Genomic DNA, 23,778 nt, shown 5'->3' on the forward strand with positions numbered 1-23,778 from the left:
GCCCTTAACAAAGTCATTTAGCCACCGAAAATTAGTGACCTAAAACTGCCAAAATCAGTTTTGGTGCCCAGAAAATCTGAGTTAGGCCAATCCGGCCTGCCATGTTCAAATGGCTATAACTTGAGCTACAAAACTCAAACGGAGTGATTCAAAAAGGGAAATAAATTTAAGACAATAAGGAACAATTTCTATGAAGAAAACTTAGCCAAATTCTAACAGCAACATGACCAATGAAACAGTGCAAAATAGGTTACCAAAACTGAAAATTTAAAAGTTTGCCTAAAAGACTTAAGTTTTGAGAAAATGACCAAAACCAATGAGTTTGGTAACCAAAATGTGGTATGTGAGTATAGTTGGATTTTCCATACCTTTTAAGCATAAGAAAGTCAATATTTTGACTTGAAGAGTACCATGAATAGTAACCCCAATATGAAAATTATCAAGAATGTAAGTTTAAGCATATTGGGATTAATTATTAAAATTATTGTGAGGCAAAGATACTGAGACACTATAAATTTTGTGTTTCAGCTAAAAAAGACCCAAAAAGTCTAAGAGACTGAGTCAAGGCCTAGAGGTGACTTATGTCAGGTTTGTGCACAATTAACCTTATTTAAGCATTTTATCATTGAAAAATTGATTTAGTACGCATTATAAAATTTCTGTGTTAATTATGAGTCTAAGAATTTTTGTGTTGCCACTTTGTGAATGAAAAGGTGACTTTGGAAATTTATCGGATTTCTCATGAATTATTTGAATAAAATGTTTTAAATTGATTTCTGATTCACACTTAGCATGACAGTGCCTCATTATTCCTCTTCCATTTATGGGGTTGAGATTGATTATTTTCCTCCCTCTCTGGTTTACCAGTTGATGTTGTAGATCGGATGAATACTCATTAGCTAGCTAACCACCTCCCTCATTGATTTCGATTAGTGGGGTTGTAGATCGCTTTATCGTGGTGTACAACGTGGCATTGATCGAAAATTTTATGTCATGGCTTAAGTTGTGTATGAATTCACAACACTGTGTTTATTAAATTATTTAACCAAAATTGTGCTATAATGAGTTTTGATAATTTGTGAAATGTGATTGTGATTTGTCAATGAATGTTTTATGTACTACATTTCAAATATTTGTTGTGCACCACTGAGAATTTTTATACTCAGTGATAGCTTATTTTGCTGTAGCATATAAGAGCAAGGAAAAAGTAGCAGAATGAGCTGTTGAATTAGCAAGGCCTTCACTGATCTTTTTGTACGAGTATTTATTTATACCCTTGTAGTTATTTGATGTAAATATTCTAATGTCTTATGTATCAATGTAAAGTTGAGCAGTTGTATAATAAATTGTAATAATGTTATTTTGGATTTTCTTTTTGTAAATTAAGATCTGTATTTGTAAATTAAGTATTATTTGCAATGTGAATGAATTTGTGAAGTATTTTGAGATGACAACTTTGGTTGAATGGTGGATTTAAATTAAATTATGCTGACTTGAGTTCTTTTATTGGTTGGGAGTTGTGGAAACAATTATTGGAAGTGTTTTTACAGGTTTTTGAAGAACTATTTTCTCTAAATATAGACGGCGCTTTGCTAAAATTTTTCTAAAATTTACGGACAAATAAAAGTGGAAAAAATTTTTACTAGTTTTGAAACTTTAATTAAATGTTTTTAATTCCTACCAAAATGCTCACCACTTCCAAAAAGTAAGAAAATGGTTTTAAAATCCCTTGTAGGGTACTTAATGAGTTATCAGTAGGTGAAGTTCAGTAGTTCATTAGGTATTCTACGGGATCATGTTATGCCTTACAGAGGGGTAAAGTGTGACATGTTTTAGTGGTATCAGAGCATGGTTTTGCAATGAATTTTGACTATGTATGTGAATATTTCTTTGATAAGTACAACTGCTCAAGTGTCTTTAATTGATACATATGACATATTTACATCATGAATATGCACTAACGGAGGTCAACCTCCTTGTGTTTGATCTCAGGAATTAGAAATTTATGGGAAACGGAATGGAAGAGGGAGATCATTCCGTGGAGCAATCTGTCGAGGCTGAGGTCCAAGGGGAAGCCCCAGCACTCCAAAACATGAGTGGGTCAGCCACTCCAACTCCTATTCCTACACCGTAGTTTCCTGCTCAGTTTGCACAATAGATGGCTGCGTTTTTCCAACAAATGGCGAGAAATGTGCCACCTCAAGCTAAGATGCAAGCACCTGCAACACAACCACAGCCCTCGACTCGGCAATATGAAAAATTAATAAAATTTGGGGCCACCAAGTTTAAGGGCACTGTAGATCCACTGGAGGCAGAACAGTGGTTAGAGAGAATGGAACGAGTTTTTAGAAAGCTACAGTGTGTAGTAGAGCTGAAGTTTGAGTACTCTGTTTCTCTATTGCAAGGGGATGCATATGAATGGTGGAAGAGCATCCCCCACAGCCTGGTTGAGCCACCTGTGCTAACATGAACAAACTTCCTGAGGGAATTCAAGCAGAAGTGGGTCCCTGATGCTTATGTGGATATGAAGTTACAAGAATTTTTGAGCTTAAAGTAAGGAGACAGAGCAATAGCAGAGTATGAGCGGGACTTTTCAAGGCTAAGTGATTATGTTGAAAGCTTACTCTCCACCCCTAGAGACAGATGTAAGAGGTTTGAGGCTAGGTTGAGGCCTAGCTTAAGAATGCAAGTTGTGGGCTTCCAACATCAGAATTTCTCTGAATTGATCTCACGGGCCCTGGAACTGGAAAAGATAGAATCAGAAGGGGCAGTAAAGAAGAGAACTCAAGAGAAAGAAAAGACTAAAAAGGCTACGGGCCAGGCTACTGAGAGTGGTTCTAGGAAGAGGAAACAGTTTGGGGGATCCAACTCTCACAGATCTGGCAGAGGCAGATACTCTGGCTAAAGACCACCCCTGCAGTCAAGAAACCCAAAGAAGCATCTCGAGGAGCTTTATCGGCAGCGGTGCAGGAGACTTGTGGTAAAACACACTATGGGGTGTGTTTCAAGGCCACAGGTGCATGTTTTAACTATGGAGGGAGTGGACATTTCGCTAAGGATTGTACTAGTCCACGCTGATCTGGACCTTCTGCTACATCTGAGGGATCAGCCCAAGTCTTTGCACCAAGAGGGTCACAGCCAGCTGGTCGAGGTAGAGGCAGAGGTAGGGGTCCTGGTAGCACTCATGGAAGTTAGAGTACTATTAACCAGCCAGAACCAAGTGGTGCACCAGCTAGAGTTTATACCATAAAACAGAGAGAGGAGGCTGAAACATCAGATGTAGTAGCTAGTATTTTCTCTCTCATTAACCATGATGCATATGTGTTGTTTGATCCTGGCTCCACACATTCATATGTCAGTGCTAGTGTGATGTGTTCTACTGCCATCCAGTGTGTACAAATGGACTATGATGTGCTAGTAACTAGCCCATTAGGTCAGGAGGTTAAGGTCAATAGAATCTATAGAGACTGTCCTTTGGTGATCCAAGGACATGTTTTTCTGTCAGATTTGATTTAAATGCCCTTCAGAGATTATGATATTATCTTGGGCATGGATTGGTTAGCCATGCATCATGCAATGATTGACTGTAGATTGAAGACAGTCACTTTTGGTCTCCCTCAGTATGGTGATGTAGTAATACATGGGGAGAGGCAGTTATTGCCGTCAAACATCATTTCAGCTACACTGGTAGAAAAATGATTAGGAAGGGGTGTGAGGCGTATTTGGCACATGTGATAGACACCCAAGTGGGTAGTCTAGCATTAAGGGACATCCCCATAGTATGTGACTTTTCGGATGTGTTCCCTAATGAATTGTCAGGATTACCTCCGGAAAGAGAGGTGCAGTTTGAGATTGATGTTATGCCTAGTGTGGACCCAATCTCCATAACACCATATAGAATGGCACCAGCAGAACTAAAAGAGTTAAAAGTGTAGTTGCAAGAGCTACTTGACAAAGGCTTCATCCACCCTAGTGTGTTACCTTGAGGAGTGCCAGTGTTGTTTGTAAAGAAGAAGGATGGCACTCTTCAGTTATGCATTGACTATCGGGAGTTGAATAAGGTGACAATAAAGAATGGATACCCATTACCCCGCATTGATGATTTGTTTGATCAGTTGAGGGGTGCAGCTTTGTTCTCCAAAATTGACCTGAGATCAGGTTATTATCAGCTGAAAGTACAAGAGCAGAGTATTCCTAAAACTGCCTTTAGAACCCGCTATGGCCATTATGAGTTCTTGGTTATGCCATTCGGGTTAACTAATGCTCTGGCTGCTTTTATGGATCTAATGAACACTATCTTCAGACTATACCTCGATCAGTTTGTTGTGGTATTCATAGATGATATATTGGTTTATTCGAGGAGTGCAGAAGAGCATGATAGATATCTGTGGATTGTACTGCAAACTTTAGGGGAGAAACAGCTATGCGCCAAATTGTCGAAGTGTGAATTTTAATTAAAGGAGATATCCTTTTTGGGGCAAGGTAGATCCTAGCAAGATAGAAGTTGTTCTTAAGTGGAAGCCACCAAGAAATATCACAGAAATTCACAGTTTTCTGGGATTAGCTGGATACTATTGTCGATTTATAAAAGGATTCTCCATGTTGGCATCTCCATTGACCAAGCTTCTTAGGAAAGATGTGAAATTTCAGTGGACAGATAAATGCTAACAGAGTTTTAATGAGTTGAAGAGATGTTTGACTAAGGCTCCAGTCATGACTTTACCTACACCAGGTAAAGAATATACAATTTATAGTGATGCTTCTCATAATGGGTTAGGCTGTGTATTGATGCAAGATCGAAATGTCATTGCCTATGCATCACGCCAGCTGAAACTGCATGAGAGGAATTATCCAACACATGACTTGGAGCTTGCAGCTATTGTGTTTGCTATTAAGATCTGGAGACACTATTTGTATGGGGAGAAGTGCTACATCTATACAAATCATAAGAGTTTGAAGTATTTGGGCACCCAGAAAGAGTTGAATTTGAGACAGAGGAGATGGTTAGAGTTGATAAAAGACTATGATTGTCTTATAGACTATCAGCCAAGGAAAGCTAATGTTATGGCTGATGCCTTAAGTCGCAAGACTATGGTAGGCCTATGGGTTACTCCTTTGTCTATGGTACATGAGTTGAGATCATTGCATTAGAGATTAATGATGAGGGGCAGATAGCAGTTGTATGGCATGTACAGCCAGTGTTGATTAATCATATTAGAATGGCTGCTCAGAATGATCAGAAGTATCAAAAGCTATTAAAAGAAGTCATAATGGGCAAGAAACCATAATTCTTAGTAAGAGATTGTGGTCTACTGCTTCACCAGGGTATAATGTGCATTCCTAATAACGTTGACTTGAAACAGATCATTTTGAAGGAAGCACATGAGTCTCCTTTTGCTATGCACCCTAGTGGCACAAAATTGTATAGAGGGCTGAAAGAACATTACTGGTGGATGGGTATGAAGAGAAATGTGGCAGAATTTGTTTCCAAATGCCTAACTTATCAGCAACTGAAGGTAGAGCATCAAGTATCCGCTGGGTTTTTACATCCACTACCAGTACCAGAATGGAAATGGGAGAGAATAACAATAGATTTTGTTATGGGACTTTCGAGGACACAGAAGAGTCATGATGCAGCATGGGTCATTGTTGACAGATTAACCAAGTCTGCTCATTTTCTGCTAGTCCGGATATACTACAGTTTAGAAAGATTGGCCAAGTTATACATTGATGATATAGTAAGACTGCATGGAGTGCCAATATCATCATATCAGACAGAGATCCTAGGTTCACTTCTAGATTCTGGGGTAGTCTTCAGAGAGCCCTACGAACTAGATTGAACTTCAGTACGGAATTCCACCCACAGATAGATGGCCAGTCTGAGAGGGTAATTTAGATCTTGGAGGACATGCTACGGGCTTGTGTGATTGAGTTTGAGGGCAGTTGGGACATGCACTTGCCTTTGATTGAGTTTGCTTATAGCAACAGCCACCAATCAAGCATTGGGATGCCTCCATATGAAGCTTTGTATGGCAGAAAATGCAGAACTCCCCTATGCTGGGATGAAGTAGGTGAAAGGAAGATGATTGGGCCCGAAATTGTTCAGCAGACCGAGGAGAAGATCAGGGTGATCAGAGATGGACTTAAGACTGCATCAGAATGTCAGAAGTCCTATATTAGAGAAGGGATATTGAGTATGTAGTGGGTGAAAAAGTATTCCTCAAGGTTTCCCCTTGGAAGAAAATCATGAGATTCGGTAGAAAGGGGAAATTGAGTCCTCGTTTTATTGGGGTAGTCTTCAGAGAGCCCTAGGAACTAGATTGAACTTCAGCACAGCATTCCACCCACAGACAGATGGCCAGTCTGAAAGGGTTATTCAGATATTGGAGGATATGCTACGGGCTTGTGTGATTGAATTTGAAGGTAGTTGGGATACACACTTGCCTTTGATTGAGTTTGCTTATAACAACAGCTACCAATCAAGCATTGGGATGCCTCCATATGAAGCTTTGTATGGCAGAAAGTTCAGAACTCCCTTATGTTGGGATGAAGTAGGTGAAAGGAAGATGATTGGGCCAGAAATTGTTCAGTAGACAAAGGAAAAGATCATATTGATTAGAGATAGACTCAAGGCTGCATCAGACCGTCAGAAGTCCTATGTTGATTTGAAAAGAAGAGATATTGAATATGTAGTGGGTGATAAGGTATTCCTCAAAGTTTCTCCTTGGAAGAGGATTATGAGATTTGGCAAAAAGGGGAAACTGAGTCCTCGTTTCATCGGACCATATGAGTTTCTGGAAAGAGTGGGTCCTTTGGCATATCAGTTGGCATTACCTTCAGAGCTAGCAAGGATACACAGTGTCTTCCATGTGTCCATGTTAAGGAGGTACAGATTAGACCCATCTCATGTACTATCAGTTGAAGAGATTGAGGTAAATCTAAACCTCTCATATGAGGAAGAACCCATAAAAATTCTGGCTTATGAGGTAAAGCAGTTGAGGAACAAACAGATACACCTGGTTAAAGTGCTGTGGAACCATCATTCAGGCTAGGAAGCTACTTGGGAACGTGAAGAGGATATGAGGAGACAGCACCCACAGCTATTCAGAGACTAATGCCAGGTAAAAATTTCGAGATGAAATTTATTTTAAGGGGGGGGGGGGAGAATTGTAACACCCCTATGTTTGGTAGTGCATTCTACTGTTCCGGTGACCAGTGTTGTCCGGACAGCTAGGATGCCTAGAACTACATTTTTATATGAGGGAGGAGACATAAAATAATGAAATACAAGAAAAGAAAAGACAAGAAAAACAAAGGAAAAATAATAGCAAAGAAAGGTAACTAAGTTAAGCGAGCCAAGAACCCTAGCGATGGGTGACCGCACCGGGAAGTCACGGCGTGGACCGTTGATCGCCTCGGATCATGGGAACCCTGGAAAATATTTTTAGGACTTAAAGAGACCCCTATTGAAGTATAAATATCTTTAGAAATATCAAAAAAAATTAATTAATTAGTACAAAGAAAAGTGAGAAATCGAAAAACGGACAAAACCCGGTGTTATCGAAAAATCGGGAATGTAACCCGAACAGGGCATTATGGTCATTTGACATCCCGAGTTGTCTTTTGACCTAAATGTCCATTAAAAATAAATAATATTACACTTGGAAAATATAATGAAAAATTAAATTGGTGGTATATAAAGTAAATAGCAAAAATTATGGGTTTAATGTGGAATAAATGAAAATTTAACATATAAAATGAATTAATTTGTGTAAGTGGACCACTATGGAATAAATTAAGAACTAAATGGGCAGGTGTACACTCATTATACAATCTACAACTTCATCTTCAAGCTTGGGAATCACCATGGCCGAATGAACTCCAACAAAACCTCCCATGGCCGGCCACCTTCAAACCTTAACAATTCCATGATCAAGCCTTCTTTCCCCACACCTATCTTCATTAAAATTTATCCCCACATCATAAGGAAGAGTTTGATAACAATTTCAAGAAGTTTTAGTGAAGATTTAACAAATCCTAATAATAGGTAAGTTTGTATTTTTGAATATTTCTTTGTTAAAGTTTGTAAGCATGTTATTGGTGTTTGCTTTGTGAAGAAATTTTAAAGTTTGAGAAGTTATTGACATATCTAATTTTGGACAGCCATGGAGTTGTATATTTAATGAAATATTCATGCATATATTTGATGGGAATTAATGTTGAGTAGGGTGATTTAATGTCCTAGTAATTTAATCCCACATGTATATGGTGATTGTGCACTTGAAATGGAAGTTGACGAAATCATGGGAAACTTTGGCAATGGGGAGCATTTCGGCAGCCTTGGGACTTCTTGATGATTGTTTAAATTCATGAAGATATTGGGTGAATTGTGACATTGAGGATTGATGAATATGTATATAAATTAGTTGTGGAAATTGTATGTAATAATTAGGAGTGTTTATGTGTACATATTGTTGTATTTGGACTTTGTGAATTACTGTTTTATTTGGTGTATTGAGGATATTGTATTCTGCCCAAAGTGACTTTATTGTGAAGTGATAAATGGTTTTGGTAATGTACCAAATCAGAATTGGTAAGAGAAGTGGATTTATGTAAATGTGTAATTGGTAGATGTTAAGTAATGTATTTAAGGACAGTATGCATTTTAGCCTATAACTTTAAGTGTGTGGCTCCAATTGCTATGAGACCAATTGGAGGTGAAACTAGGCACAAAATGTTCCAACTTTTATCAAGGAAGCATACCAAAATTCTGCTTGCAAGGTAGCTTGAAAAATGACCAAATCCGGATTAAGTGCAAGTGAGGCCTGAAAACTGACCATTTGGGCAGCAGTTAGTTTTTAGGCCATAACTCACTCAAAACAGGTCCAATTGACCTGAAAGTTTAACCATGAATAGTTAAGACCCATATCTACAAGTCTTATGAAGACACCAAAGCCCAGAAATGACCATAAGCAAGTCAAACAGCTTGCACAAGTTCGGGTCCAAAAACTGGTCGAACCAAAGTTGACCAAAATTGACCTAAAATGACCAAATTTGATGCCATTTGACCAGCAACAGTAAAATGACCATAACTTGGTCTACATAACTCAGAATGACCTGAAATTTTGCCCCGCGTTCCATAAGACATAGATCTACAAGTTTGTAGTTTTGACCAAAACCCGAAAACCGAGGGAACTAGGTCGTCTGGCTAGGTCAAACTAGTATCCCGGAATCCAGCAAGTTGCAATAAAATGCACTAAACAAGGAAATGAAATTGGTAACATGTACCAACCCTAAAAGACTATCGAATGTGACATATTAGTAACACTAAAACCTAATTTACCTAGAACGCATCGAGGGTCGATATATTAGGTGATTAAGCAAATAATAGCTTTCAGTGAATTACTTATCAAGCATTATCGATAGAGACAATTTAATTTAGTACTGAAACACTTTAAATTGTGTTTCTCAGTTAGTAAAGACTCAGGAAAAGGGAAGGAAACACTAAGTCTAAACCAGGAGACAGTTATCAGAGGTTTGTGCACAATAACTATTTGTTTTGAATTTTTCAATTGAAATGAATTATGACTATTTGTGCATTATTGTTTTAAATTGTGAAAATGTGTTTGAATGGATACTTATTGATTGAAAAGCATTGGAAATGGTTTGAAACCACAGCTATCATGTATATTGATTGTATTCCTCGCTAGCTTGTCTAGTGGGACGAATTGAATTCCCTCTCTGGCTGAAGTGTTGAGGTGTGTGCCTGTTGAGGACGAATTGGATGAGTACTCATATTTTTGCTAGCTAGCTATGTTATTCCTCATTAGTCATCGACTTTTGGGACAAATTGAATACCTCATTAGCCATAGGCTTTTGGGACGAATTGAACTTTGGAACATGATTAAGCTGTGTGTGATTTATTGATTTGTATTATGAGATTGTGAAATGGAGTTAAATCCTTATTGACATTTACTGTCTTTTGAAGTTAACTATGTTTTGATCTCTGAGATTTATTGTGATATTGTGTTAAATTCTTTCTGACACTCATTGTCTTGAATTTAACTATGATTTTACATATCCATCATTTAAATGATTTATGAATTGTGATTTAAGTTGTATTTGGTGAATGTTGTGCACCACAGAGACATTGTCTCAGCGATAGCTTTTTATTGCTGTCGCAGGTAGACAGACAGACAGGGCAGCAGACTAGGCTGCTAGTACCTCCAGCGAAAGATTTTCGGGTATAACGAGTATACCACATTTTGTATTTTGTACTGTAATGTATGTTCACTGTATGTACATATTGTTTTTGGTTTTGAGCAGTTGTAAGTTCAAATTGTACCTTGAAGTTGTAAAATAATTATGAGTTATTTTGGCTTGTAAAAAAAAATTATATTATATTTCTTTTATCTCAGTCTTTGAAAAATCACTGTGGATTTGAGTTGAGAAAAATGTTGTGTTGAGAATATGTTGGAGTTGAGATTTGGAAAAATATTGAAGTGCTTTTTACAGGTTTTTTGAAGAACTGTTTTATCCAAAATACAGATGGCACTCTGCCAAAATTTTTACAGAAATTCCAAATAATTCAAATGTGTTAGTTCTATCACTTCAATTCAAAAAGGTTTTTAACACCTGTAAATAGTGCTCACCACTGTAAAAGAAGTAAGAAAAGTTTTTAAAATCCCTTGTAGTGTATTTAATGGGTTATCAGTAGAAGGAGTTGGTAATTCATTAGGTATACTACGGGATCTTGTTATGCCTTACAGAGGGGTAGGGTGTGACAGATTTTCTATAAAATTTGTGGATAAATTCAGATTTATCAAAATTGAAAGTAATTGAATTATAAAGGGATAAATTATAATAGAAACATAAATTGGTGCTCCAGCACACTGTGTGTCATAACTTGCTTGGCTGCACTATAGACGGGTAAGGGGTGTCACAAGCTTCTTGGCCTGAATTATAGTTCCTTAGCACTTTAACCAATACTATTTACTCATCGATTGCTCATCTCGTGTACCAAGTGTCTTATGAGCTTCTGCCATAAGTTAGATTCAAATTCATTTTAATTTTAGAGGTAAGCAAATCTGTTTACTAGTGGATCCACTTTTTCTGGGATCTCGTATGATCCTATAGGTGAGAACTTAGTTTTACTCTTTTCTTATCAAATCTCTTTATCATTTGATGCAACCTTCAGTTTAGTTTAGAATATTTTAGCCTTTTCTTGCTGTTGTTTTAGCAATAATTTTCCTTTGTAGTCTTTTTTTTTTTTTTTAAATGACTTTGTTGGTCATATATGAATTGCTTATCTCTTTCTTAGCCATAGGTTCATAACCATTATCTTACCATCTCTATTTATGACCAAAGCCTATGTGCCATTTTGCACTATCTTATTTTATTTTGTTTAATTTATTTATTTCTTGATAAAATAGTTCAGGATATCGTTATGCGTCTTAAGTAGGTTGTTTGCCCTAGTGGCAATTCTTCATCTAGTGTTTTTCTCATTTCTTACCGTTCTATTTGTTTTTTTTTTTTTATTTCACAACTTAACTTTAATTATTTTATTCCTCAATCTTATCTTCTTCCTTAACTTGACTGTCGAGTCGTAATTTAACACCCCTTATCATCCCTAATAAATCCATTATACTTTAATATTACGTTGATTTGTTCCTCTGACTATTCTAGTTAATACTTTAATTAATATTCATAACGTTTCTTTATTACATTTGCACCAACTATTCTAATTTTTACTTCCACAACTCTTTCATCTATCGATATTCTATAGCTTATTTTCCGCTGGTTTGTGATCATTACCCCTTTTTTTTGAACCATAAACAATTCTTTAACCTTAAGAAGGGAGTCTACTGGATTCTCCTTCTTCCCATGCTATTCAAAAGTTTCACACTAATCATAATCTAATCCTTATGATCCGCACAATAAAATTGTGCTCTTCCTAAAGAATACCTGAGCAACTAGTTCCTATCAATTTACTGTTATCATTAGAACATCATTTCTTAACTATTTTATAAGTTATAATTATCATCCATAGCATCCTGTCTCTTCTAGGGGAACAAAATCATATTTTATGTAACACCCCTAAGTTCGTAGAGTGCTCATTGCTCCAGTGACCAGTGTTGTCCGGACAGCTAGGATGCCTAGAACCACACTTCAATGAGAGTGAGGAGACATAAAATAATGAAATAAAATAAAAGAAAGTACAAGAAAAACAAAGGAAAAATGATTGCAAAGAAATGTGATCAAGTTAAACGAGCCGGGAAACCTCACGATGGGTGACCGCACTGGGAAGTCACGGCGTGGACCGTTGATCGCCCTCGGATCATGGGGAACCCCGAAAACATTTTGGGACATAAATAGACCCTTGTTGAAGAATAAATATCATTAGAAATATCAAAGAAAAATTAAATAATTAGTACAAAGAAAAGTGAGAAATCGAAAACAGATAAAACCCAGAATGCCGAAAAATCAGGAATGCCACCCGAACAGGGGCATTATGGTCATTTGACATCCCGAAGTGTCTTTTGACCTAAATTTCCATTAAAAATAAATAGTATTACACTTAGAAAATAAAATGAAAAATTAAATTGGTGGTACCTATAATAAATAGTGGAAATTATGGGTTAAATGTGGAATAAATGAATAATTACTTTATTATATGATTAAGTGACTAAGTGGACCACTAAGGGGATTAATTAAATACATAGTGGGACATGTGTACACTTAAAATGCAGCTGAATAAGTCATCTTCCTCATTTGCATTCAAATTGCCGAATTGAAGAGTGAAGGAAACTCCATAGCCATTTTTCATGCAAGCTTTCTTAAGTCTCCATTTTCAACTCCAACCTCTTAGTGTTCTTCATTAAACTTTGTCTACACATCACAAGGAAGATATTGATACTAATTTTGAGAAGTTTGATGAAGGTTTAGCAAGTTACAATTAAAGGTAAGTTTGCATTTTTGAGAATTTCTTTGTTAAAGTTTATGTTCATGTTATGGGTGTTAGTTTGGTGAAAGAAAATTTTGAGTTTGAAGGGTTATTGTTGTTTTCATTTTGGACAGCCATGAGTCACGTTTTTGATGAGATATTTGTGCATATAATTGATGAGAAATGGTGTTGATCATGATGAATTAGTAACCTAGTGAATTATTTCATGTTTATGTGGTGATTTATGCACTTGGATGGGAAATTGTAAAATGGACGGCACTTTGATGTTGAAGAATGGTTTGTGGCAGCTTGGGGACACTTGAGTAATGGTATATATTGAAGGAAATGTATGCAGAATATTAACCTAGAAGGATTGATGATATGTATGTAGATTGATCTTGTAAAGTGTGTGTAAAATTTGTAATGGTTAGGTGTGTTTGTAATAGTACTTAGAAATTGTAATTGTGAATGATATTGGTGTGTTGAGGCTGATTGGAATCTGCCCAAAATAATGTTAATGTAAAGTAGAAAGTGCTTTTGGTAATGTACCAAAACTGATTTGGTAGGGTATGGAAGTAAACCTTGCAAGGTGAGTATGTGTTCGAAGTTGGGGTGTGAAATGCATATTGAGGGCAGTGTATATTTTAGCCTATAACCTTGAATGTGTAACCTCAATTGTTATGATACGAATTTTGTGTGAAACTAGGCACAATATGTGCAAACTTTCATTGAGAAACCATTCCAAAATTCTGCTTGCAAGGTGACCTAAAAATTTGACCAATTCGGATTAGGTGCACTTAGGACCTGAAACATGACCAATTGGGCACCAGTGAGTGGTAAGGCAATAACTCACTCAAACCAGGTCCAATTGACCTTAAATGATTACCAAGAATAGTTAAGACCCATACCTACAAGTCTTATGAAGACACCAAAGCCCAGAAATGACCATAAACAAGTCAAACAACTTGCACAAGTTCGGGTCCAAAAACTGGCCGAACCAGAATTGACCAATTTGACCTAAAATTGACCTAAAATGGTACCACTTGACCAGCAATAGTGTAATGACCATAACTTGGTCTACTTAACTCGGATTGACCTGAAATTTTGCACCGCGTGTAATAAGACCTAGATCTACAAGTTTGTAGTTTCGACCGAGACCCGAAAACCGAGGAAACTAGATCGTCCGGTTAGGTCAAACCAGTGTCCCTGATCCAAAGAATTTGCATTAAAATGCACTAAGCAAGGAAATGACTTTGGTAAAACATACCAAACCTAAAACCCTATCAAATGTGACATATTAACGACACTAAAACCTAATTTACCTAAAACGCAACGAGGGTCGGTATATTAGGTGATTAAGTGAATAATTGAGTTCAGTGCATTATTTACCAAACACCATCGATAGAGACAATTTAATTTGGTACTGAAACACTTCGAATTGTGTTTCTCAGTTAACAAGGACTCAGCAAAAGGGAAAGAAATACTGAGTCAGGACCAGGAGACAAATATCAGAGGTTTGTGCACAACGGCTATTGCTTTTGAATTTTTCAATTGAAATAAATATTGAATATTTGTATATTATTGTTTTAAATTATGTTTGTGCACAACAACTGTTTCTTTTGAATTATTTTCAATGGAAATAAATATTGACTATTTGCATATCATTGTTTTAAATTGTGGAAATGTGTTTGGTGGACACTTATTGATTGAAAAACATTGTGAATGGTTTGAAATCGTGGAAAAATTGATTGAATGGTATTTTATGTATAATTATTGATTGAAAAGAAATATAAATGTTTTTTTTTGATATTGATGTGATTTACGAATTGTGTTTAAATTTTTTGAATGAAATTATAACTTTGGAATTTTATTGGATTCTTACAGATCATTTGAATAAAATGTTTGGAATTGTTTTGACTCACAATTGGCATGACATCGATAATATGTTCCTCCTCCATTAATGGGGTGAGTGTGATTATTCCTCCCTCTTTGACTTATTAGTCCGGGTGAGTATGATTATGTTCCTCCTCTTTGACTTCCCACCGAGGTGAGTATGGATGAGTTCTCATTATATAGCTAGCTTCCTCCCTCATTGATTTCGATTATTGGGGTGAGCATGTCTTGTCGTTGTGTACAACACGGCATATATGGAAAAATTGTGTCATGGCCTAAATTATGTTATAGATTGGCAACACTGTATTCTTCAGTTATTTGATCGAATTGTGTTATTATGTATTGTGAGATTGTGAAATTGATTTAAACTCTTATTGACATATACTGTCTATTGAATTCAACCATGATCTGACTTATTGAAAATTATTGTGATATTAACAAATGGAGTTTAAATTCTTGTTGACATTTATTGTCTTGAATTTAACTATGGTTTTAAGTATCCACTATTGATATGATTTATGAATTGTGATTTAAAATTTGTATTTGGTAAATGTTGTGCACCACTGAGACATTGTCTCAGCGATAGCTTTTTATTGGCCGCAGTAGAAAGACAGACAGTGGCAAAGTTAGGTCGCTAGTATCGCCAAATGAGAGATTTTTGGGTATAGTGAGTATACCACATGTGGCATTTTGTACTGTAATGTATATTCACTGTATGTATATTTTGTTCTTGGTTTTGAGCAGTTGTAAATTTAAGTTGTGTCGACACCATATTTTGGTCGATCCCTAGAATCAATAAAAATCCTTCTTTGAACAGCTAATCACGTTTCCGATCCCTCTTTGATAAACGGTCACATTTCCGATCTCTCCTCACAAAGAATTGAATCAATGCCAGGTCCTCACATTCATTAAAGCCTCGCTGATCTCTACCGACCTTTCAAACCCGTTGTCGAATTTCCAGACCCGCCCAAAGATATTCTCGATCTCGTTGATGAATAAAATGAACTGGCACTAGATCTTTTCCTACCAGTTTTACTGCTGACCTCCTTTCCGAAAGTCTAAGAGCTAAAGTCTTGGTTCGATTCCGATCTTAAGTGTTCGAGTTAAATTTTCAATCAAGTTCCGTTCAGCATTTTTTCCCTACCGATCTCATGTTTAAAGTGCTTTCCGATCTCTCATACTTAGGTTAATAATCACATTTAGATTTTGTTTTGCTGTGCTCATACAATCAAATACTCGCATAAACAATGGTTTAAAATTTTCCGATCACAATCATTCATTGAACAAAAGGCATTCCATTTCATGTCATAAATTTGTACAGTTATTCTACTGGGGATCACCCCACTGATCTACATTTGGATCACCCCACTGATCTACATTTGATCACCCCCTCTCTCCTCACCTTCGGCTTCCTCCTCACTATCCTCATCGCTGCCCTCGTGAGCCACGCCGCCCATCCAAGAAAAGTCTTCTTCCGGGTAGCGCCCCGAGTGCGGCCAAGAGATCCTTGTGAGCATTCACATAGGCTCCGCCATCCCCGCCACCATCTCTTCATCTCTCTCCTTTAGCTCCTTATCTTTCTCCTCAAGCTCCTTATCTTTCGCTTGAGCTCCTCTATGAGTTGAGCGACCGAGCGGATTCGCTTGTTTTGAAGCGCTCGACTTCCCTAAGAGCACGGTCCCTCTCATCCAAAACACGATTCTGCTCGCCAACCGGTCTTCATGGAGCTTTGCCCGCCCTCGACTTGAGATATATAATCCCGAGCGATGAGAGTTGGGATCGGAGGGAATCCACCTCCGATTCTTCTTCCCGATCTCCTTACCCAGGCGCTGAATCCTTTCCCGGATCATGGTCTGGTTCACTAGACACTCCACGTTTAAGCTCATGGTCCGAGTCAATATGTCGTCGAGACCATTCTGGGATAGCCTGTCCCGATCCTCCGAAAAGAAGATGGTAGACCCCAGAACTTTGGCGAATCAGAGTTCTCTCGACACCCGGTTATTCCTCGCGCCGATCAAGATTTGAGCGCCCGAGAAGAGGTCCTCCTGTAGCTTGGGTAGGCCCCCTTCCCCGCTTGGAACAACCGCAAGAGTCGGAGGTCGCTCCTCCGATCTAGGAGGAGATCGGGTAGCTTCAGTGGTCGGCGGACCAAGGTTGGGGTGGGTCTTTGTATCTCCCGGTTCGTGACCGGGTGTTTGAAGTCGTTCCAAACGCTTTATCTCCTTTATCTTCCGGGAGATCTCTCTTTCCTTCTTTCGCTTCCTAGAACCATCACCACCCGCCATACCTGCACAAAGAAAAGGTTAGTGAGATCACTAAGGTCGTGAGAATTGAGATATAGAAAATACCGATGCCAAGGTTAGAGAGCGGAAGTTCATGTCTTGGCCAAAGGAGCACCGAACACCCAATGGTGCATTTCTCTAGCCACCGTGATCCAAACAAGAATACTTTTTAGTGGCAGCCTCACTCTTCAAATCCATCACTATTAGGCTTTCATCTTGGCTCAGGTGATGTGATTCGAAGCAAAGGTCCCCGTACCACCAAATGGGGAAGTCTCAAAATGGCTCTGGATCTTTGCTCCTGACTATGAAGAAACGATTCTTCCAATTCTTAAGAGACTAGGGCAGATCGGAAAAGAGCTCGCAACGAGGCTTCACCGAAGAACCAGTGGTCATCGCCCTTTCGCGAGATAGCCGTGCAACTCGGCGAACACCTTAGCCGTAGGTCCGATTCCCTTAGCTCGGCATAGGCCTCAAGGCTACTAAAATCCGCCATGAGTTAGGTGGATCCGAACGATGCTCGCCGGTGAAGTTTTAGGACCTCCTTATAGAAGTCATCCGTGGGGAATCAAGACCGCCTTTAATCGTTCCTCATACACCATGACTATGTCGTTTCTTCAAAGGAGTGATCGACACGAACATCGCCATGGCACTTGATCACCATATGAATCAGACAAATGTTGTATTCTTGAACAACGACAGCATCGGATTCCCAAGAACCGATGGAAGCTCGCTCATAGGAAGGGTCTCTCCTTGAAGGTGGTGCAAGCCTTGATGGTATGACCCGACTCGACTGAGCAGAGACCCTAGGGGGTTCAAAGGCGTGCTTGGCCCGACCGCCTCTTCTTCATCGACGATGACCATGAGAACTGAATGGAAGGAGGGCTCGCCGCCTCCGACCTTCTGCACCGCCATTTTCAAGGAAAAACAAAGAACTTAAACTAAAAAGAGGATTAAAGCCCTTACCGAGTCCGACGGCGCCTGAGAAACCGGAGAAAATGAGAGAACTTCAAGTTGTGAGCAGGGATTGAAAATGGAATGAGAGAACAACCGCTAACCCTCCCTATTTATACTAGTCCGAGCATTTAATGCTCGCGAGGTTCTAGGCGCGATCGATTGGTGAGACTCGACAAATGTTTCCGACACTTCTCTCAAATATCCGAATGTTCGTAGATCGGTTAATGGAGATCGCATAATAAGTTAAATATTTTGAATAAAGGATCGCTTAAGTGTCATTCGTAAAGAACCAGATCGGATAAACACAGAGAGATCGGAAAATAATCAATGCAAAAATAAGATGATAACCGACAAAATAAAGTCTTTATTCTCAAAAGATCGGATTACATCATTTGGGCGATCTCTAGGATCGGATTACAATAAAGGTCTAGCTACATCATGTGGCCGATCTCTAGAGATCCGATTACATTGAAAAATTACATCATTTGGACGATCTCTAGAGACCGTGAAAAATCCTATCTCAAGAGGTCGATCTAAGGATCGCTTTATAATCGATCCCAAGGATACTCCCAGTGATCTAAGGATCGCTTATAACTAATCCCAAGGATACTCCTGTGTGATCTAAGGATCGCTTTATAATCGATCCCAAGGATATTGCCGACCGAAGCTTAATCATTGCCTAACACCCAATGTGGATCGTAATCGCCGGAACACTCAATGTGATGAGAAGCCGAATGAACTCGCTTGAGCAACTCGAGATCGGTACAACCAAGCCCGCAATACGGATCGGTCAAATCCGCTTCTCTCACCATCGCCAATTAGGACCATCCAATCACCGGATCGTAAATTTTCAATGAGGAATAGGGAATTCCATCTAAGAGGATCAAAACCACGCTTGTAGCCTAACTTTCCCGAACAGCTAGAACCAAGAAACAAGGAGAAAGAGAGAAAATCGAATGAAGGAAATGCCACTATCAACAGGGTATATATAGGGAAAATGGGCATTTAATGTCGAAGGAAAACGGCTGACGCTTCAAAATCGAGATGTAATTAATGCTTGGACCGAATCCAGATCGATCAAGGGATAAAAGAGATCGGAGATAGGAGATCGCATGAGAGATCGGAATAGGAGCTAGGGAGGATCAAGACAAAAAGAATAAGACAAATTCCAATAACCGCCGTAAATCGTGAGCCGAGGTAGTTAAAGCGTGGCGCACGAGATCTCCACCGCGCCTAAGAATCGCCCGCAATCCGACAGTGCCGTGGTATGTCATGACACCAGACATCCCAATCTCCACCGTTGATCTCACTTGTAAGGATGAATCCGAACCCTTGGATCAAAAGAGAAGATGATAATACCAGCGTTTTCACTCTCACCCTCGATCGTTCCGACAAGAGGATTCAAGACCGCTTGATTAAAAGAGGAAAAGGACAAATACTTTGAGAAGCGATCTCACCATTCGCTTTGATTCTCTTTAATTCCCGAACATCCGATCATGTACTTCAAAATCGACCCTCCATCTCCTCAAAATGAATCTCGACCCTTCATGGGGAGCACCGATTCCTATAAATACCGCATGAAAAACTGCTCAAGGGGACAAAAATATAGGCAAGAGGTCGCTATTATCGTGGAGGAACTCAAACTTCATTCATTTGTTACTCTGCTTTGTTTTGTAGTGATTAAAAATACTTTTGAAACTAGTTTTCAGGAGTGTTTTCTTGAAAAAGATTTTGAATATTGGAACTCTACATTTCCAGCTTGTTCATTATCCGTCATACTCTCATCATCTCTCGCTTCCTTTCCTCCTGCTCAAGCTCAACTTCCTTTCACCGGTTCTTACCCTGCTACCTTTAGCTAAAGCATCTCTCGGCTTCACGATGCACATCAACTCTCAGCCGATCAATCCGCCATCACCGCTACCACTTCACGCTTATTTCAATATATTTGGCCTCACAGTAAGAGTTCACACTCATCGCTTACGCTTGTTTCTCGTGACTTCCTTTGTTCTTCATACATCCGCAACTTTCTTCAAGGGTATTTTGTACAAGAGAACCCAAGAGAAAATATTGTTATAAGAGTTCATGTTACTGCTTTATTAAGCGCCTACGCTTATTTCCGTGATTTTCCTTGTTCTTCTTACATCTAGACCATTTCTCGCACAAGCAATCCCAAAGAAAGTCACTCTCAAATCATTTTTAGTGATCGCCATTTTATTGATCTCATCATTTCAAAACCAGCTTTTCTAACTCTTTGTAGTATGTAAATGGTTGGGTAAACGAGGTAGTTGCAACTTAGAGGTCTCCTTTAAAAAGAGGACTGAATAACACGTCAGAAGATAGCCAACTATTAGGCCGACGTGAACAAAGAATTCGACAAAGATGTCATGAAATGGAATAAGACCAAAGTAAACTAAACAGAGTGGATCGGCCATTAATAGATATTGGTAAAATGACTACATGAAAAGGTCGTTGAATCAAGTCTAGTGTTCCTGCTCACCACAGGATATCCATAAACCTTATCCCCGCATTTTTGAAGGTCGAATTTTAGTTTTAGGTTCTTAAGACCCGTAGAGTCGTGGTTAAATTTTTAAAGTTCGGAAAAGTCTTTGTCCGAGTCTCATCAAAATAGAAGGGGCTCAAGAGTCCTTATCCTATCCTTGCCTAAAAGTTTTAAGTCAACTCTTAAAGGAGATCGGAGGAGGGTTCTTATCCTGGTCTCCTTCAAAATTTTGATAAACATTAAGTAGGGATCTAAGAGAGTTCTTATCCGGCCTCAACTCAAAACATTAACGAATAACTCTAAAGGAGATCTGAGGAGGGTTCTTATCCTGTCCTCTCAAAATTTTAATAAATAACTCTAAAGGAGATCGAGGAGGGTTCTTATCCTGCCTCCTCCCAAAATTTTAATAAATAACTTAAAAGAGATCGGAGGAGGATTCTTATCCTGCCTCCCTTCAAAATTTTAATAAACATTAAATAAGGATCTGAGGAGAGTTCTTATCCTGCCTCAACCTCAAATTTTAATAAACATCCGAAAGAGATCTGGAGGAGAGTTCTTATCCGGCCTCATCCTCAAAACTTCAAATAAATAACTTAAAAGAGACCTGAGGAGGGTTCTTATCCTGTCTCCTCAAAATTTTAATGAACAACTTAAAAAGATCTGAGGAGAGTTCTTATCCGATTCTCACACCTGCTCACTAAGGTTGTCTCATTTACTTATGTATCCGGGTGATCCAAATTTACTGAAAAATCAAACATTCCTTCTACCAAAAGGATTAACATAGCCTCCTAAGCCCTTCTAACTAATTAGTAAAGTACGCAGAATTAAATCTACTTACCCTTATAAAGGGACGATGTGGGGTGACTAACACCTTCCCCACCCGCTACGGACTCTAACTTAGAATCTCTGCTTTGAAGTGGTTTCATTTTTAATTTAACTTCTCAAATGGTTTTCTTTAGTTTCCTCAAAACTAAGGTGGCGACTCTCACTCTTTCCCACTTCGTGAGTGATCGTCCAAGCATCGCAAAATCCCATTGCATACTGGCGACTAATCGGGACATCTAGGACCCAACCCCGCCTAGAGGCCCAAAAGTAGGCTTAATTTTTGTCCGATCAATTTTTATTTAGAGGGGCTCACTCACGATGTCTCATATGCTAATTATTATTGCTACTAACTATTTTGTTTTGCCTGCTCTATCTCCTACAAAGGCTCTTTTCATTTCAAAGAAAAAGGAAAAGAAAAAATGGAAAATAAAATCCTCGAATTGGGAAGAGGTAAAAGTGTCCCTTCACACACCGAACACTTACACAATATCCTCACCCACTATGGTCCTAACCCGGCTTTCTTACCCTTTTAGGAAAGTAGGAGGGGGTCATGTAGCTGCATCGTGGGTTTTACCTCGTTAGTATCCGTGAAGGCTTCTCGCCAAATTGAAACTCATTCTATTTACCGTGATACCCGTGGAATTTTCCCGACAATATCATGGGGTAGAATGGGGCTCTACTGCACATGAGGGGCAATTTGGGAACCCGTGGCTATTAGAAAATTAGATCCCGAGCTAAACCACACGATAGCCGAAAGCCGTAGTAAATCGCCTCATAAGATAGAACTATCCAGATAGGTAGCGCTACTCCTGTTAGAGTCTCCTACTATAGGACAAAAGGGGCATACCTACTCTTACCCTATTCTCGCTTTAATTTCCTTTGTTTATTTTTTCGTGGTAATTTTGAATCCTACTAAAACGCCTACACATTTTCCTACTTTGATAAATGTGTACGTGTTACCCTCAACAAGATGATTCAAAATTACCCTAATTTGTCTTACTAACAAATTCTCCCGCAGCGCTACAAACCGAGGGTCCAGAAAAGGATAGGCATCATTTTTTATCATGGCATCCTCGAGTCACGGCGTAAAAGGCTCGTAATGCTAAACTTTGGTCCGACCGCCATAGTCCGGCACTTCGCAAAATGATGCTTCCGAGGCACTCGTTAGCTCGCTACCTTCGCTAGATCCGACAAAATAGAGGTCAAAATGAACAACCTCGAGGGTATGTCTAATAGATGGAGGTTGCTTCCCACTGTGTCAAGGTACGCTTTGAAGAGAAGTACGGAAGGATTGCAACCTTAATGCAAGTCAAGGTCCAAATCCTCGCATTAAAAGCCATGTTGACGGCTTTGGAATCCTAAGCACGGAGTGTTCTCTTTCAATGACATTGATACGCCCCGCTATGGAGGAATATCGTGCATTGCCGGGATCCCATACTCATTGCGTAATCGGATCTACTTACACCTCGAGCATAGGCGCACTGAAACGGTTGGCACATATGTTGGGTTCTCCCCGTAAGAAGTGAAGTCCAGAGAAACACCAAAGGGAACACGCATGGATGGTATTGACGCACTTGAGAAGCGGTTAGATCATTACCTCCAAGAGAAACAAAGGGATCAAGCTTCCATGGCACTCGCCTTGGGAATCTATGGTCCGATCCTGCTCCCGGGCCATTGGGGATCATCACTAGCAAGGCAAAGGAGGTATTTTGGACAAGAGAAAGGCAGGGATCATCCGATACCGCAATCCTTGCCAAACCTTGTTAACCCTAACTTACATCGCATAACAGGGAAAGGGTCCATTAAGTGTTGCTCTCGCTATTATACCGACTATCACCACATGTGTCCTGTGGAGACAAAAGGATTGACTTGGTACCTTGACCACCTCCCATTGAGAAGATGATCCGTTAGTGATCACTCAAGAATGAAAAACAAGCATGGAACGGATTCTCGAGTTTCAATAGCCATGATTATCGTTGAGGAAGTCAGGACGCCAAGCCAACCCGCCTTGATTGGTACAGAGGTATTCACGGTGTCCCTAATTGGAATAACCGCATACAAGTTACACTCCAAAGACCGTAATGAGGCGCTTTGGCTCAACACACCCATGTTCAACATTAAAGAATACCACCAAGGTCACTTCTACCATGAGCTCAAGGAAGAAGAAGGGTTGAAAATGGCTCGCAAGTCCCGGGAAAACATCACTCTAATGGAGAGATCACCCAAAGGCCCGAGTGCCCTGGACGATTACCTTAAATGGAGAGCCGATAGGGACCAAGAACGCCTACCATAGAATTCAAGGACAACAACCTCGCCAAGACGCCCTATTAGAGGAAGCTAATAATCGCTCGGTTGACTCGCTACAAAAGGCAAATACCGAA

Source organism: Hevea brasiliensis, chromosome 7 (genome assembly GCF_030052815.1).
Source record: "Hevea brasiliensis isolate MT/VB/25A 57/8 chromosome 7, ASM3005281v1, whole genome shotgun sequence".
NCBI classification, from domain to species: domain Eukaryota; kingdom Viridiplantae; phylum Streptophyta; class Magnoliopsida; order Malpighiales; family Euphorbiaceae; genus Hevea; species Hevea brasiliensis.